Genomic DNA, 12,937 nt, shown 5'->3' with positions numbered 1-12,937 from the left:
AGGCCCTCCCTTCCGGGACGCCCATCCTGACACCCTAGGGAGGAACGAAAAGCTGTACTCGGCAGTGACTAGATGGGCACTGGCCGTGTGGAGCGGGGCGGTGAGGACACCTCTGGTCGTGCAGACCCCGACACCCTGGCAGACGGGGGGGCCCTGGCCCAGTGGGGCAACAACCTGGATCGGCCTAGGCGAACTGGGAAGATGGTGTGCTGGTTGATTTTATGTGTCAGCTGGGCTGGCCACCGGGGGCCCAGATATTTGCTCACAGATTATTCTGGGCATGTCTGTGAGAGTGTTTCCACATGAGATAAACATTTGATTCAGCAGACTGATAGGGCAGATGGCCCCCTCCAGTGTGGGTGGGCCTCGTCCAATCCACTGTGGCCGGGATAGAGCACAAGGCAGAGGGAGAAAGGATTGTCTCTGTCTGCCTGCCTGTCCTCGAGCTGGGACATCGGTCTTCTCCTGCCTTTGGATCAGACTCAGACTGGAGCTCACAGCATCGGCCCCCTGGGTCTCCAGCCACCGGATGTCTGAGCCTCCATAATCATGTGACAATTTCATATATTTATACACACACACACACACACACACATATATATATAGACACATAAACTTGCTATATATGGTACATACATCCAGATGTCCTGTGGGTGCGTACCTCGCGTACATGACATTTCTCCCACTGGTTCCGTTCCTCTGGAGAACCCAGACCAACACATACTGACTCCTTCCCGCAGCGGGACACCATTTAGGTAAGCGAAAACACACCCAAACAGTGCTGTATGTCTAATGAGGACACCGGCAACAAGAAAGACAGACACCAAGTATACGGTACAGATACCTACGGGGACGGGGGTGGCAATGGAGTCGGGAAGGATACGGAGAATAAATGGGTAAAATGAGAAGGGTTCGACGATGACGGCCATGGAGGAGGGTTTAATTACCGCCTCCTTCCACACTTGACGGGGAGGTGGGGGACGTTACACAGATTGATGGTAGATAAATAACTAGGTAAGGAGAAGACGGATGGATGGATGGATGGATGGATGGATGGATGGATGGATGATTCATAGGGCTAACGTCCCCTTCTCAGCCCTCAATGTCTTCCCTCAGCTAGGAGGCTGGCAGACAGATCAGCAGTGGCTGTTCCTCCCGCACACGAGCAGATACCTGTAAGGACGCACAGCCCTGGGTATCAGTGCACCTGGAGCACCAGTGCGTGCCCCGCTCTGCTCAGCGAGCCCTCCACGTTAGGATTTGAGATGGAACCCCTTGATTTCAAGGGCTCGACTCCATCCCTGACGCCGGATGTGTCGTGTTCCACACTGAGGACAGAATAAATCTGACCTGATGTTCTCGTAGTGGTGGGTGTTCAGTCCCCTCCCAGGGCGTGTCTTGCGCAGAAGCTTCGCTAGCGCATTACCCACAAGTGGGGCCTCTCGGTGCAGAGACGACACGTTGCCAATTTTAGACACAGCTATCTTCATAATAAATGTTCGACTTAATGTGGTTATGTGTTCTATTAAGAATTATTATTTCAGGGTGCCTGGGGGGCTCAGTCGGTTAAGCGTCCGACTTCAGCTCAGGTCATGATCTCACGGTTCATGAGTTCCAGCCCCGCATTGGGCTCTGTGCTGACAGCTTGGAGCCTGGAGCCCTTGAATTCTGTGTCTCCCTCTCTCTCTGCCCCTCCCCTGCTCACATTCTGTCTCTCTCTCTCTCTCTCTCTCTCTCAAAAATGAACAAACATTTAAAAAAAAAAGAGTCATTATTTCAAGGGGCGTCTGGGTGACTCAGCTGGTTCAGCGTCTGACTCTTGGTCTCAGCTCATGCAGGGCTTGATCTCAGAGCCCTGGGTTCAAGCCCCATGTGGGACCCTGCACTGGATGTGAACCCTACTTAAAAAAAAGTTATTATATTGCATTTAGAGAAGTTATTAAAACATGACTAAATACAGACTATGTTTACAAACAGTACATTTATATATCATGTAAATATCTACATGTATCATAGAAACAAATGAGTTCAGTATGTTTGTGTATCCTATGAGTGAATACAAGTATAATTTATTTATTTACAACCACATAAATTCCAAAGAGTTAATGGAGAAAAACCCGCCAGATTTCAGTCAAGGTAGAGAAGCAACAGAATCAAACTTTCTCTGATACTTTCCCATTTTTTGGAACTAAACATGATTTTTTCAAAATAATTTCACGCCACTCAAAAACCCATTTTGCCCTAACCCACAGGTGCGGAATAAAGTCATGAGAGGTGCGAAGAGTGGAAGATTGTAGGTTGTTATTCTCCCCCAAGGGCTAAGCGGGGGGAGTGTGGGTTGGGGGGACCGGCGGCTCCGGCCTCACACCCACCCTGAGTCAGCCAGCTGGAGCTGTGTGGCCCGGGCCAAAGTCCTCGGCCTCTCTGAGCCCCAGGGGCCTCCCCTATCAACAGGATTCATAATGTGTACCTGCAGGGTCTGTGCGAGAATGGAGGTAAAGTGTTTGCAGTGGCCGGCCCTCTGGAGGTGACCGGGAAGGGATGTCCACTGCTACACAGCAGTGACAGCAGGAAGTACATGGGATGGAACCTAGGGTCAGCTCTGGAGCAGACAGGCTGGAGTCTGGGGACGGCCTCAGGACCCACGTCGTGGGCTTGCGGGCAGGTGGGTCGCTCACCTCCGAAACTCCGTCGTTCTGCAGGCCCGAGGCGTCACCTTACACCCCGGCTCACCAGGCCAAGGGACACTCCTGGGTGTCACGTATCATGTGCGTGAAGACAAGGGCTTTCAGGAGCATGACTCAAGTGGCCTCTGCACCCAGAGCCCACGGCCTGGTCTCCACACCGGAGAGGACCTTGCCCCTGGGGGTGCTGGAGGCCTCCGCGTAAGGGAGGGACCAGGAGAGGCAGGCGGGAGGGTCTGGGGGGCCTCCCCACAAAGGGCAGCCAGCGTCTGCTTCTCTGCCGGGAAGCAAACAGCCTGGTGGGCTGCCAGCCCATCCACCACACTCCCAAACTGCCGGTGCCTGCGATGCCCGCCTCCCGGCTGCTGCTGGTCACAGCCCGGCCGGAGTGGAAACAGGGCGGTGACACGGCTGCTCACGGTTTCAGCTCGAGGCCAGGGAAGCAGACGGAGAGCAACGACCGCGGAGGGAACAGTTCTCTTTCCTCCGGGAGCTCCTGCCTCCAGTTTGGCACGGTTGCTTTCAGTTGTAAACAGAACCTGACTCCAGGGAGAGGAGGAGGAAAGCCTTGTAAACAGAACCCGACTCCCGAGAGAGGAGGAGGAAAGCCGGGGTCAGAAACCCAAGCCCGGCTCCGAGGGCCAACATGAGATCAGGGGGCGGGGCTGGCCGGGAGCCGGGTTAGGAAAGTTACCAGGGGCAGCGCCCGCCCGGAGAGGGGGAACAATTTCCCCTCTTGCGCTGGTTCCTGCCCCTGCTGCTTCTGGGTCCTCCTTGGGCCGGGGGGTGTCATCCACAAAGGACCTGCTGGCCTCTGCTGTCTGTGACTGTGCCCTGCGGCCGGCAACGGTGGCTCCCAGGCCCTGGTGTGGTTTCACACGCGAACAACGTAGGGATGCCCAGAAGGAACGAGACAGACAGCTGTGGCCGTCCCGCTCCGGCCAGCTTTCCCAAATTGCAGAATTCCAAGATCTGCGTAGGGGTGCGCTCACTGTCGACAAGGGGTTCTCTCTGTTTTATTGACCCTGCGTCCCTAACAGCACCAGCCAAGGGCTGCAAGGAGCCTCGTGAGGGAGGCTCTTCCAGGCTGCTGTGCGTAAGTGGGGAGGGTCTCTCCGTGTCTCTCCAGCCTCTGGAGGCTCCTGCCGTCCTTGCTGTGGTCTCCTGCCTCCGGCTCTTTCCCCGTGTGAGTGTCCTTTTCTGCCTTTCTCCTCCTGTAAGGTCACCCGTCAGTGGGCTTAGGGCCCACCCTAACCCAGGGTGACCCCATCACGAGACTCTTACTGCAATTAGATCTGAAAAGACCCTTATTCCAAATGAAGTCATGTTCGGGGTCTGGTGGGCACACTGATCACCCCACCACGTGTGTTTCATAAACCCGCTGAGGGACATCTTGTACCCCTCCCCCGTCCTTTCGCTCGCATCTGAAAAACCGAACCACAAAACTCAAAAACCGTCCCAGGCCCTCCGCTGCCTGCCTCCTCGTTCCTCTCCTTGGAGGAACGATCCGCTCCCCCAGCCTCCTCTTGCTTTCTCTGGAGCCCTCCTTGCTTCTGCTGAGGCCACCGCCGACCCCTGCCTCACGGAAGCCAGTGCTTGGCGGCAGCCTCATCTGGATCGTGCTCCGCCCCCCAACCCCGCTCCACGCGTCCCCTGGCTCTCCGGCTCCTCCTCGGCTTCTTCGAGCCTCCTCATCCCTCCGACCCCTCGATGCCCATCCCTGGACGTCGTAGTTCTGTCCAACGCGCATTCCTTTCAACACGTCGTCAGCTGAGGGTGCCAAGATTCGTGTCTCCAGATGGGAACCATCCCTGACCTCTGGCTGCAGACGTCCGATCACCTACGATCCACCTCTTCTCGTGTTCCCCTCTACCTTGCGGACAGATGCAGAGTCGGACCGCGTCCCCTCTCTGTGGCCATGACCCTGACCCAAGCCACTACCCCTCTTTGCTCAGATTACCACAGGAGCCTCCCAGCCGGTGTCCCTGCTCCGGCTTAGCCGTCAGACCCTTCTTGGTCCCATGACCTCTCCCTTCACGACCACCCGTGGCTCTCAGGTCACTCAGAGGAAAAGCCCGAGTCCGTATCCCGGCCTTGAGCAACTCCCCCCTTTTAACTTTTCTTTTAATTGAGGTGAAATTCACATAATGTAAAATTAACCAGTTTATGAGAAGGCAAAATGGTGCCATCGCTGTGAAACGGCCTGGCAGCTCCTCAGAAACTTAAACGGATTCCCGGGTGACCCAGCGATTCCACGGCCGGGTACGTGACCAGAAGAACGGAACGAAGGACTCGAAGAAATGCTTTCGCCCCACGTTCACAGCAGCGTGGTTCCCAACGGCCAGGACGTGGGAGCCACCCAAGTATCCACTGACAAGCGAGCGGATGAACAAAATGTGGCCCGTGCACACAGAATGTCAGCCTTAGAGAGGAAACCTGCCACCACATGGGTGGCGCTCGGTGAGGTAAGACAGACGCTGTAGTATACTGTGCTTCCGTGGGGTCCCGGGGTCTTCAGACTCACAAAGACGGAGTAGGTGGTGGGGGCAGGCGTGTTTAACGGGGACAGGGTTTGTTCTGCAAAGAGCGAAAGCGCTTTGGACACGGATGGTGGCGGCGGCCGCACAATACCACTGAACGACCCACTTAAAAACGGTGAAGGGGGGGGCGCCTGGGTGGCGCAGTCGGTTAAGCGGCCGACTTCGGCTCAGGTCACGATCTCGCGGTCCGTGAGTTCGAGCCCCGCGTCGGGCTCTATGCTGACAGCTCAGAGCCTGGAGCCTGTTTCAGATTCTGTGTCTCCCTCTCTCTGACCCTCCCCCGTTCATGCTCTGTCTCTCTCTGTCTCAAAAATAAATATACGTTAAAAAAAATTTAAAAAACAAACAAACAGTGAAGGGGGTAGACTGCATGTGAACCATCACGAACCATCTGGAAAGCAGCCTTCCCCAGATTCTGCCTGTGGATGAAATTCCCCCACAGATTGTAACACCACCTGCTTGGGGACTTGAACCGGTCCAGAGGAGAGAGGGCGGCCTGCACACGGCGACCTGGGAGCCAGGCGGGAGAGAAGCGAGGCTTGCCTCTGACGGGGCGCGAGGGCGTCGCTCAGGCCGCAGTGGGGCCACAGCCGCTGCAGGTGGCGGCCGCTTTTCAGCTTTTATTATTTTTCCATTTCGCAGGCAAGCTGTGTTGTAGCGAAAACGGGAGGAAAAACCCATTATGGGAGGACAACCTAATACCACCTTAAGACACGCCTGCGGCAACCCACGGCCAAAGTCAAAGACAAGCTGCTCACGCCCACCACGTGGTCAAGCTTTTGTACTTTCCCCCCAACCTTCCAGACCCTTTGAGGAACGCTGGCGCTCTTTGCACCCCCGGCTGGCCTTCCTGGGGTGTAGGACGCTCAGAGCCAGAACCCCGGTGGTTCCGGGTGAACCACGATGGTTGAAAGTCCTATTGGTCATCAGAGAGACGTGCTGTGTGTGTAAACACACGTCAGATTTGAAAAGACTCAGTATGAAGAAAAGAATGTAAAATAACTCATTCTATTTTAGGTTGACTAGTGAGATAATTTTTTTATATACTGGGTCTGGGTGAAATAAAGTATGTTATCCAAATGAATTTCCTCCATTTCTTTTTTTCCCCTATCGCAGCCATTAGAAAAATTTCGATGCATACGTGTCACATGATGCTTCTGCTGGACACGATGTTATCTGACTCTGGGTTCTGGAAGGCGGTGGGGGGGCGGACTGACCCACATGAGGCAGATGGGTTCTGTACAACAAATGGACCCTGGGCCTATTTGTTTGCATGGACACACACCCTTGGAAAAACTATGCCAGGAAATATTTTGTAATGTTTATTTTTGAGAGAGCGCAGGCAGGGGAGGGGCAGAGAGAGGGAGACACAGAATCGGAAGTGGGCTCCAGGCCCCGAGCTGTCAGCACAGAGCCCGACACGGGGCTTGAACCCACGAACCGTGAGATCATGACCTGAGCCCAAGTCGGACGCCCAACCTACTGAGACAGAACATTAGGGATAAAGAAGGATGTTAAAAGCATCCAGAAATTGAACTCATGACTCTTACAAAGGAAGCATCATCAAACTGTCAACAGCAAGACACTAACAGAGCTGCGCCTTCACAATTTGAGGGGAGACTTGGGATCTACAAGTCTACGTCCGCTAGGACGGCAAATTAAAGGCCTTCTTAGCGCGCAAAGACTCCCCTTTCTGAGGACCTGCTTGTAACGTATGTCAGAGAACCAAGGACACCGAGAACAGGGGAAGCATGGGACCAGCTGAGCAGCGGGCCAGTCCGGAGGCTCGTGGGGTGATGTCCACAGTGATGGCTGGGCAGCAGGCCTGGACAGCAAAGAGGCTGGAGAGCTCTGGGACTGACCACTCCAGGGGAAAAGGCGGGCATCTGGGGCAAGATCTAACATGAGAGGCCGTGTCAACGTGATGATATGATGAAGGCACGCTCTTTAGAAGATGAGAAAAAATAAAGGCAATCAGAAACTCAATAAATAAAATGAAAAGCTATAACCATGAGCTGTGCAACTATGGCCCAAAGAAAACTATGGCAACATCTTGGGCTATTCATGGAATGTAATCATTTTCCTTAAGGCCATCGGGCATTAAGAGAGAAAATGCTCGTTCAAAAGGTTGTTCAAGAAATAAAACTCATATAGCAGCCATAAAGGGAAAATATTGCTGGTTGACTTCTAGACTTTGGCATCAGCCTACAAGCAACACAATCTCGTCTAATGATAAGCAGCAACCTGGACAATGTCCAGGCAAAAGCATAGGTGACGTGAGCCAGGAGGCGATGGAGGCATGGGAGGCCGAGGGGAGGGTGGGATCCCTCTCTTCTGTGGTGGGAGAGGACGCAGAAACCATCCAAGCTGCTGGACCAGATACAGAGCTTTAAGTAGGAAATAGGACATAATGCTACACAGGTAATTGAGAAAAACCTAAAAGGATACTCAAACCGTACTAAATGGAGGTGGGAGATGTGGAGGGGTGGATGAGGATTCCTTCTCTAACCTCACCTGATGTGGCACCCATGACACGCTGGCCGTCTGTCCAAGCTCGCCTCCTGCCACCTCCCTCCTGCTCATCCGTAAGCCCCCCAACCTGGGCTCCTCGCCACTCTCCAATCTGCTGAGCTTGTCCCTGCCGGACACATCCATACTCGCCAAGCCGGTAAAGGCAGGTTGGGCACCCGAGAGCCCATGAAGGGCATCCACCCGAGCTTCCCATCAGCTCGCCCCATTCCGGGACACGAGGGCAGCCCGGACGTGGACTCCCCTTGCTCCCCCAGCCCAGGAGAACGATGAATTCACCCTGGCCCACCTGAATCTGGCAAACAAAACAAAGCAAAACAAAGCGCAGACAATTCGCAAATGCTTTGCCCAGCTTTTCCCACCGTTAACGCCTTACAGATCTATGGCATAAATATCAAAGCCAGGTAGCTAATTCTGGTGCGGTACTGTCTCGGTCTGGTGGGGCTGCCGGAACAAAATAACACAGGCTGGGGAGCCAGAACGACAAGCGTGTACTTCCCACGGTCCTGGAGGCTGGGGTCCAAAGCCAAGGCTTCGGCAGGTTGGTGCCTGGCGAAAGCCCGCCTCTCGGTTCACAGACAGCTGTCTTCTCTCGGCGTCCTCGCGTGGCAGAAGGGACACGCTGGTTCTCTAGGCTCTTCTGTGAGGGCGCGGGTCACATTCAGGAGGGCTCCATTTCTTAGGACCTCAGCACCTCCCGCAGGTCCCGCCTCCAGACACCATCACACTGGGGATTAGGTTTCGAAGGCCAAGTTTGGGGAAAACGTGAATATTCAGTCCGTGGCGCACACTGTCAACTGACTCCGGACTTGATTCAGATTTCATGTTTTCCACTAACGCACTCTTCCCGGTCTGGGCCAGTCCAGAGCCCCACGTCGCCTTTGGCTGTCATGCTCCTCACACAGCTCCAATCTGGGACAGCTCCTGAGGACTGCCTTATCTGCCGGGAGCGTGGCCCTTCGGGAAAGCACTCTGTTCCGCTGAACAATGTCTTGCTGTATTTCTCTGACCTGTTCCCAGGATCCTGGCGAGAAAACCACAGAAGTGATGTCGGGCCTTTCTCAACGCGTTACTACATCAGGGACTATGCCGTGGCTTCATCACCTGGCTGCGGGGCGTCGATCAAGTTTCTCCACTGTGAAGTCACTATTTGTTCCCGTTAATCGGCAAACGTCTTGGGGGAGAGATGTGAAGCAGTTCAGCTTCTGCTCGCTGATCTTAGCACCCTCCGATCTCGCGGTGACCGCCACGGCGGAGGCACCATGGTGGCGTCTGCCCCGAGTCGCTCCCCGGCTTCCCTCACCCCTACTACAGCTCTTGTGACATTTCTACAGGAAAGGGCCGTCCCTTCTCCCTCACCGACTTGGCTGCTGTTTCTTCATAGCGCTATGGACTCGTGGGTGTTCAGCTACGAAAACAGTTATCGTCCAACAGCACTACCTCTGTGCTCATTATTGCTCCAGCCTGGGCCGCCGGGAGCTCCTCCGGGCTGGCTCCTGAGCCCTTGCACACCCCATATCGGTTGGTGAGCTCCTCCTTCCCTTCTAGCGACACAGGACGCATCGGGCTCATCGTGTGCTCTCCCGATGATGCCGGCCCTGGGACCCGCCCGTTCGTTAAGAGGCTCATTCGGAAGCAGCAGCAGGGTGTGGTGAAGAGGGAAGGAAGGGCACTCCCGGCCTCCTCCTCCCACCCCAGGTCCCCGAGGGGTGTGCTTCCCACCCGGGAGGCTGCGGCCGGGCAGCAGGTGGACTCCCCGCAGCGGAGCGCGGAGGGGGTGTGGGGGAGGGGGCCCTGCGGATCTTCCGAGGGCGGCGTCCGGGGCGGGCGACTGCAGTCGGAGGTGCGGGGCGAGGCCTCGACGGGCGGGGCACCCCGGAGGAGGAGGGGCTAAGTGCCCGCGGTCCGGGCCGCACTTGGAGGTGCAGGGTGTGGCCTCGGCTCCCGGCTCCCCCCTCCCCCGGGAAGAAGGGCTAATTGCCGCGCTCGGGGCTGCAGTCGGTCGGCACCACTCCCCTGGCCCCCTGGGCCCCTCCCCGAGTAGGGAGGGCGGGGGGAGTGAGCCCGGTGAGGATGGGCTCGAAGCCCAGTGGCCCAAGCACCTCCTCTGGGTCAGACCGACGCTCGGGAGACGGACACTCTGACCTCGAACGGGTCGTTCTGACCGCGGTTGGCCGCTGTTTCGAGGGAAGAACGCTCGGCTCGAACCGGCGCCAGCAGCGCAGGCTGCGAACACCCGGGGGACTGCAGGTGCATTTCTCGGAGGAGGAGGGGGACAACGCCACCCTCGCACCAGCCACTGCCGAGGCGGCGCTCGGACCCCGGACCTCCACCCTCCAGAGGAGGGGCGCGGCCACGTGACCCGGACGCGGCCAATCGGGGGCGACGGCGCAGAAGCGCCCGCGCCATTGTCTTCCGGAGCGTCGGCTGCCGCAGGCGCGGGGCGGTGCTCGCCGGGTCGTCGGCTGGTGGTCACGTGCTCTAAGCGACAGCAGGGGCACCTGTCAGGCTACTCGGAGGCGACAGGGCCCCGGGGGCTGTGGGGGCGGGCGCCGGGCGTGCTGGGGGTGCTAGGGGCGCGAGCGCTAGGGGAGCTGGGGGCCGGGGCGGGAGGGCGCCGGGGACCCTCCCAGCAACCCCGGGCGCAGGGAACGCCGGCTGCCCCCAGTTGCCCCCAGCTGCACCCAGCCCTGCATGTTGGGCGTGGGCACCGGCTGCTAGGTGACGCTGGCGCCTCCACCATGTCTGGCGGTGGGCTCTTGGGCTCCGATCCGAGGCATCCCAGGCCACGCAGCTGGGGGAGGATAGGGTTTTGTCCTAGAGCGAGTCCTATACAAGTTGGTAGTGCCTAATCGTGGTTTTGCCACTACGTGTTTTATCAGGGGTTTCAAGTCGTGTGTGAAATGTTCACAGTGGTTTCTCAAAAATAAAGTTCACGTCGTGAATAAGGGGAAGATGTGCAGGTTACAGCCCTTTGATGAGAGGGTTAGTGGCAAGGGCCGTCATCCCACCAGGAGGCCCAGGGCCCCTTCTCAAGGACGAGTGAAGCCTCCCCAGGAGGACCGTTTCCAGCAGGTTGTTGACCTGCCCAGCCTTGGTCACCTGCCGGTGTGCAAGCGGCAGGACTGGTGGGTGTGCTCGCACTAGAACCAGGACGCCCCTGCGTGCGCACACAGCCCAGAACAGTTGATCTTGTTGCTTGTACACCGAAACATTGCCAGTGTTGCACACCAAAGCCAGTTCGCCTGCGTTCAGTGTTTCCCGGTTTTACGTTTGCCGTGGTCGCTGCACCTCTTTGCGCTCAATCTTAGCCAAAACGGCCAACTCACATTCCGAAGGACAAAAATGTAAACTAACGAAGTCCTAGAGGATAAAGGCGCCCGGCAGTTAGGCCCGGGAGAGAACACTTAGACTTCTTCATAGGTTCTTCTGTCTATGGTTATCTTTCTCGTCCGCCAGCAACAGGCACTGCCGTGATTCCAAGTTACACTGTCCCAAACCGGAAAACCCCGCGCAGATGCCTGGGGACAAATCAGCCAGGGCCGCTGTCCTCGCAGCAGGTCCCAGGCCTCCCTGCCCCAGCCAGGAAGAGTCACAGGAAGGAGGCTCAGACCCTGGGGACAAGGCCAAGGACACTCCCAGGTCAAAGGAGGGGCTGGGGGAATAGAGTCCAGGCTGCAGCCTCCCTTCTGGGACAGCAGTTCTCATCCACGACTGCACTGCCCGTGGCCTCTGAAAATCCGTAGCCCACCCTAAGTAACACGTAGTAATTTTTCCCTCGTGTCTGACATCACACAGGCAGTGACTGGATGTCCGGATGACCCTGGCTGTTTAGACAGTCCGGAAGATGGAGAAAAGTCAGGAAGAAAGCTTTTTCTTTAGAGAAAACTTAATTTTCCACCCTGATTGTAAGGCGACTGGAAAGGTGAGTCTAGTAAAGGGGACGCCCCACCCCCCGCCCTGGGGAGTGGTGGCCTCAGCACCAGTCTGAGCCTGGGCCTTCCAGATCGTCCCATGATTGTTTTTCAGGTTTGTAACACTTTCAATTATGGAAATGTTCACGCAAAGTTTGCTCATGTGTGAGTAAAGAGGGTAACGGTCCCTGAAATGACCATGTTGATTCAGTGGTTGAAAAACAACTGGGGGTGGGGGGCGCCTGGGGGGCTCAGTCGGTTAAGCGTCTTGACTCCTGATTTCTGCTCAGATCATGACCTCATGGTTCCAGAGATCACGCCCTGCGTTGGGCTCTGTATTGACAGCAAGGAGCTTGCTTGGGATTCCCCCTCTCTCTGCCCCTCCGCAGCTCACTCTCTCAAGATGAACAGACATTAAAAAAAATATTTATTTATTCTTTTTTTAAATTTTTTTTTTCAACGTTTTATTTTTATTTTTGGGACACAGAGAGACAGAGCATGAACAGGGGAGGGGCAGAGAGAGAGGGAGACACAGAATCAGAAACAGGCTCCAGGCTCTGAGCCATCAGCCCAGAGCCCGACGCGGGGCTCGAACTCACGGACCGCGAGATCGTGACCCGGCTGAAGTCGGATGCTTAACCAACTGCGCCACCCAGGCGCCCCGATATTTATTTATTCTTGAGAGACAGACAGACAGTGCAAGCAGGGGCAGGGCAGAGAGGGAGAGACAGAATCCGAAGCAGGCTCCAGGCTCTGAGCTGTCAGCACAGAGCCCGACGGGGGCTCAACCTCCCTAACTGCGAGATCATGACCTGAGCTGAAGTCGGACGCTTAATCGACTGAGCCACCCATACACACCAACAAACATTTTTATAAGAAAGTAAATTCAGAGACACCAAAGGGCACAGACAGAACTCTCACTGCAGCTGTCACACAGGCGCCCTCCCCGGAGGCCACCAGTGGTCCTCACGAGTTTCTTCTGTGCCCTTCCAGAACTAGTTTATGCGCATGAGAGCAAACAGGCTAGCTCTCTCCTCTTACATACGGTTCATTCTATACAGTGTGGTTTAGTCACTACTGCACTTTATACGGGCATGTCTGGGGCTACATGTTTTATCTTGCACCAACTGCCCCTAGAGACATGCCGTGTTTTCATAGAGGCCACAGAAAGGAGATTTTCAAAGCAAGTGAAGCTTGCCTTTGATTGGTGCTGTAGGTAGGGGCAGGCAATCATCTTTGTGTAAAGAACTTTCTGAGCTTCTTAAAGTTT

Source organism: Puma concolor, chromosome E3 (genome assembly GCF_028749965.1).
Source record: "Puma concolor isolate L17-30 chromosome E3, mPumCon1.1.hap2, whole genome shotgun sequence".
In the NCBI taxonomy this organism is placed as follows: Eukaryota; Metazoa; Chordata; class Mammalia; order Carnivora; family Felidae; genus Puma; species Puma concolor.
Note: the sequence above shows the minus strand (reverse complement) of the source record.